This window comes from Wolffia australiana, chromosome 20 (assembly GCF_029677425.1).
Source record: "Wolffia australiana isolate 7733 chromosome 20, ASM2967742v1".
Lineage (NCBI taxonomy): Eukaryota > Viridiplantae > Streptophyta > Magnoliopsida > Alismatales > Araceae > Wolffia > Wolffia australiana.
This window is the reverse complement of record NC_135854.1, coordinates 7,353,477-7,359,599: the sequence shown is the minus strand read 5'-3', so window position 1 is coordinate 7,359,599 and position 6,123 is coordinate 7,353,477.

Genomic DNA, 6,123 nt, shown 5'->3' with positions numbered 1-6,123 from the left:
CACGAGAAGGTTCAAACCTATTCAACTAAGTCCGACGAAGATGGAAAAAAACATGAGAAATACTAGATAAGTGATACCGACACCAAAGAGGGAAGAGTGGACCTTTGGCACAAGAGTAGTGCTAAGAGGCAATGCATGAAATTGATGATGCGTCATTGACCGGATCAAATGATGTGCACTTCGACAGGGTGTCACGGATCCAACTGAGGCCCGCACTGATGCAGGACGTAGGGTCTAAGGCACGCGCTGGCGTAGTGGATGGTAGCTCCGTGTAGCGGTCACACGAGCGGAGGTTGTGCGCTGGGTTGCGAGGGCGGGCGGTTGCGCCTGGCTGTCGCACACGGCTGCGTGGGTGGGCGGTTGCGCACGACGGCCGCATGGGAAAATGAGTGCGTGCGGCATCCGCATGGGCGGGCGGCCGCGTGGGCAGGCGCCTGTGCGTGGCGTCCGTGTGGGCGGGCAGGCATGTGGACAGGCAGTTGCACATGACGTCCGTGTGGGCAGGCAGCTTCGCGTAGTGGGAAAGAGGCTACGTAGGAAGCAGACGTGTGCGACAATCGTATGCGTCGAGGCGATGGATCAGGTAGGGAGGTCTCCTCTCGTCGGCAGCAGTGGCGGCAAATGGTGGCGACGACGACGACAGAGAGGAGAGTAGGGCAAATTTCTCTTAGAAGAAGAAAACTTCAATTCCAAATGAAAATTCACCAAGTAATTCAGTACAACATTGGCCTATGTATAGGCCTCGAAGGAAAGAGAAATTCAGAATAACCATAAAATTCGAATCTAATTTAAATAATGCTCGGATCCCGGGTGCAAAGTTGGTGCTCGTGACGTGTCATGACACGGGATGCCTCCTACGGTAGTGGTGTCACATCCGGTGATGGTGCATGGATGTGTGAGCCACCACCAATTGATTAGGTCAAACATTTCTAGTAAAAAGGAGGGGACTCATCATTATTTAAGACATTATCGTAGCATTTCCAATGTCCATTAGAACAATATCCTTTAATTCTGCCTCATAATGCTTATGTTTATCCAAGAGATGAAGAAATAAATTCATAATTACCGTAGGATATCATCACAAATATGATAAAGAGCTCCTACCCCATTTTACCTTGAAATTTTATTTCGATGATCCTCCTAACCAAAAAAACAGTTTGAGTACCTCTCAAGAAAATTTTCCCACCCTTGACTTGCTTCTTGGGAGAGTTTCTTCAAGTGGAACCATTGCTCGGCCTCCAACGGTATCCACAAGACTAGAAGATTGATGGATCTCCTCTCCTTGTTCACCGATGATTGAATATCTTATGATTCTTTTCACCATAAAAAATGACTTCTAGAATGAGTGGAGAAGGTTGAGAAAGAGGGGGGGGGGGGCTAGATCTAGTTTGCATGGGCACCTAAAATGGATGCCCCTTTATTTATAATTATTAAATATTTTTTACAAAAAACCTTCAAATGAAGTATATCTTCCAATGTCTTCTTAGTCTTTTGCATGTCACCCTCTAGGCCTACAATAAAGTATATCTTCCAAGCTACATTTCGTGCTCTTGAAGTTACATTGTAGTATTGGACTATCTCATGGAACCTTTACTATCATCAATTGCCGTATATGTATAATCATTTGGCTACTACACCGTGGGAAACTTGTGAGCGACTTAGGGTATGGTTAATCATTAAACCCTAATCTGTCATTCAATTAGTACTAATGCATAATGTGATTTATTGGAGAACGCCTTCTTCAATATCTTCACTACCCATGCCAGGGATTTTCTGCATTGTCTTCCTTAAGTTAATCTCCTCTTATACCAAGGGTGGATGATCCCTTGACCACTCAATCATCTTCATGAGCTTCTTACTACATCCGAGCTTTGACTTGTTTGAATCCCATGATTAGAGGCTTGTAGTCGTAGTCAAACTGTAGTCGTACATATACAAGATGTCCTTGGTGTCTCAAATCAGTGGATCACTTATACAACCATGACATGAATCAATCAGATTGACATTTAGGTATAATACCATTCAGGGATTCTTTGGATCAATTCAGTGAACTCTTTCTCCAAAGAGCACCCACTATTTGTCCTTAGTGTCACCACACTAATAACACCAAGATCAAGTATAAGTAGGATCAGTTCGTCCTATTCTATTTGGGTACTTTGATGTCCTTCTCGAGTATCCTTTGAATAGGAATATTTAGAATACATGTTAAAGACGAGTGGTTACTATATTATGATCTCACCATAATTCACTAGGTCATTGTATGTTCATGGACTTCATTGTAAACATTACACTAGAATGATAATGAACATAATATTTTGTTCAATGAACTTAAATAAAATATGGTGGTGTGATTTGGATTGACAACCACATAATATTCATTAGATAGATTATATGACACATAGTTCCCTAGATCATAAAATTTAAATAATCTAAATCAACCCCTTTCGTATGTCGTAACATAGTCACTTATAACTAGCATGTGATATCAGAACCCACATAGACTTAAAACCTTGACTGGCTAGAGAACGTTAGTGGCACACAATGAAAATTAATTTTTAATCGATTGGGAGCAGACTTTAATAAGGTTGACAAAAATGAATTATCACTTAAATCCAAGGTCATGAACATTATCTTATGTTGCATGGATCCTTCCTAACAAGAGAAGAAATCATATCTCAACACTAATAAGGACATGTGAGATAAATTATGTACCATCCATGAAAATACATCGTGGGTACATAAACGAGTTTATTTATTCTTACCATTGAGTTTGAGATTTTCTGGAAGAATGAAGGCAAGAATATCAAAGAGATGATGGGGATATCCAACAAGATTGTAAACTTGATATGGGCATTGGATAAGGCATTTACAGATTGGGACATTAGCCTTAAGGTCTTGAGTTCTTTTATAATAATGGAACATAAAGGTAGCGACAATTAAAGAGTCAAAAGACTTGAATGATGATCCCTGTTGAAGAGCTTGTGAGTTCACTCATTACCAATAAGATTAAAAAATAAAGGAAAAAGTATTTGACAATTGACATCACAAGATCAGGCTGATCTAGGGAAAGTAGAGGATAAGTAATTGGATATCACATTGAATGCTGATGATCCCTAAAGCGATGTGAAAGAGAAATTTTGTATGCTTTCTCCCAAGCTAAGCCATATTCTCAAGAAGCAAGGTAAGAGATCTGCTTTTTGAAATAGTGAAGATGTGCCTGAGCCCTGAAATGGGGAAGAAAGAAGTACAAAAGGACAAAGGGAAGATTAAAGCCCCATTTCAAAAAAGGTTTGAAGATAAGAAGAATAAGAAATTTCAAGAAACATGAGAGGGAAGATGATGAAGAATGTGTACCAAGTGGAAAGGATTCGGGTCATGAAGTTGAATACATTAATGTTTGCTAGATGGAAAAATCAGCATCATATGATTCTAATTATGAATCACCATACACATGATTTAATATGTGATGAATATTTAACAAGCGCAAATTGATAAACACCCTAGCAACTTTCGTTTGCCAACATTACTAATTGAGAATCACCATAGTAAGTTTCTCCTTGCCACCTCCACCTCCCCTGTTCTGTATTTATGAGTGGCCTCCCCTTATGATGTGACAATAATGTTGAGAAGATCCTATGAGATATATGTCAATGCTGATCAAGAATAATATGATGATATTAAGGAGTGCATGAATACATGTAGAAGCTGGATATCTTTGTGGCATGAGATGACTCGTGTGAGGAAACTCATGGTAGTGGATTAACTCTGCAAAATATAATTCTATCATTAGTATATTTTTAGATTTTAAAGATCCTATCAAATTTATATTCATTCTGATGCATGAATCTTGTCTTAAACATTCTATCATGGATGAATAAAACATTGAGACCCCTGATCTGCCCCTCTACCTATAGATTTATAGAGAGTGTTCTATCCCTCTTCTATCCAATCCCTAATTACATTTCCCCTTTTCTTTCACCAATGCACTATTCTTCCAAACTTTCATTTCAGTTTTCTATATGTTGCGTCAATACAATAAAAGGCATGTAGTTAAAGTCTCCATCATGTTTGAATGATCTAGTTGAATTATTCTTTCTTAAAGGACTTCAGAGTGGGCCTGTAACTTAAACATTAAAAATATTATTACTCTACTCATAATTTCACCATTTTTGTATCATTTCAGGCATTTAAATCATTAATGTATCATTTTATTAACTTAATTTCATGAATAATACAAACCATTTGAAAGTCAAAAGGAAATAAGTGATCCCCCTTTAGTGAAAATCATAACCTGTCAGTTCTAACAGTTATGATGCATATTTATTCTAACATATATAAATATATCAGATATTATTATAATTTGTGATTTCCATATTTATTCTATTCTAACATCCACAACTTTACATTTTGAATTTTATTTCATGCCGAGTTGGTTTAATGTGTTGATATAATGGTTTTGGATGGAAATTCCTTATTTTCTTCATTTGATAGGATGTTCTTCAACATTATGATCAGATTTACAACATGGTAAGAAGTCAATATCAAAGAAATTTTGGAAACATATGTCACATAGAAGAAATCACACATTCCACATCTTGTTCAATATTCATTGATTATAATATATTTATTATTATATAGATGCAATGTAACTGAAATCTCCAAATACATGTTGTGAAAAAATGAATTATGATGAGATCACAATACAGTGATCATTAGTCTTTAAATATATGTTCTAAACATTCCTATTCATAGGACACTTGAGATGCACATTAAAATATCTGGAAAGAAAAAATGTCGTTTAGTTCCAATCATATGATGAGTAGGCCTGCTTGCCTGACCATTATTGTTGAGACACTAAAGTTGATACTGAGTGCCATTTAAAATGGAAAGAGTTTATCCTAGTGAAACCCTGAATAGTGTTAGACATATTAATCATATTTATTCATGTTACGGTTGTGTGCATGGTCTATAGACCTAAGACACTAAAGACACCTTTTGTATGGACATCTATGTTTTGACTATCAGCTAGGGGCTCCTAAATACATGAGAAAAAAACTGTCTTATCTTAGATGCAGTAACAAGTCCATGAAGGTGATTGTATTATCAATATGAAATTCCTCATCCTTGGTAAATAGGAGATTGACTTGAGGAAGAAGATGTATTAAATTCTGGCCAGGAAAATGAAGACATTTAAGAACATATTGTTTAATGATATCTGCTTCACATCAGAAACGCCAGAAATTATGTATTAAGGTTTGATGGTTAACCATGTTCTAAGTCATTTGGGAGTCTCATGCAAATGAAGGATTTTATGTATACCTGGTGATAGTAAAATCCATGAGAGAGTTCATTTATTACTACGTATCTTCCAAACCATGAGGCGTAGCTTGGCACAACAAGGGCTGGAAACTCACCTTATTAATGGGGTGAAATCAATCATTGACTAATTAATATAAATTGATTTAGTTAGTTACTAATGTTAATAAAGTTAATTGGCCAATTGGAATTATTAACTATGCTGCTACATGTGCCTAGGGTGTCACTCACATTATATTTTTAATTGTTTGTTGATATACTCTAAGTTGAATGCTCTTGTAAAATTTCTGTAGGGATTTTTAGAAGGTGTCCTGGAGAGTATAAATAGAGGAAGAACCCTCATTTGACATCCATGAGAATTATTCTTTGGTGTAACCGTTTATTCTATTTCTCTTGAGTGTTGGTTCTAGTGAGACTAGATAGAGAGGAACTCAGATTTCTAGCAGCACAGTTCGAGCAAAAGAATAAGAGATCTGAGATCCAAATATCACTTTGGTACATCTAAAGGCTAGACATGTGAATAGCTCCAAGATACTCATTCACGGAATGATGAAATCACATATTAGGTTCGTGCTATGATGCAATTTTAGGTTCTATCAAAATAATTGGTTTTTTTATCCATCTTCGATTCACTATTAAGCTGTCAAATTAAGTTCAGATTGTGTTGATTGATATAAAAAATTCACTATTAACTTGGGTCCAGCTAGTGAGGGTGGTATTCTCCACGATCACACAAGGAGTATCATGTTCAGTTTTTTCCACATCTATAGTGTTTAGACTAATACTGTAGTAGAGGCTATGATGATA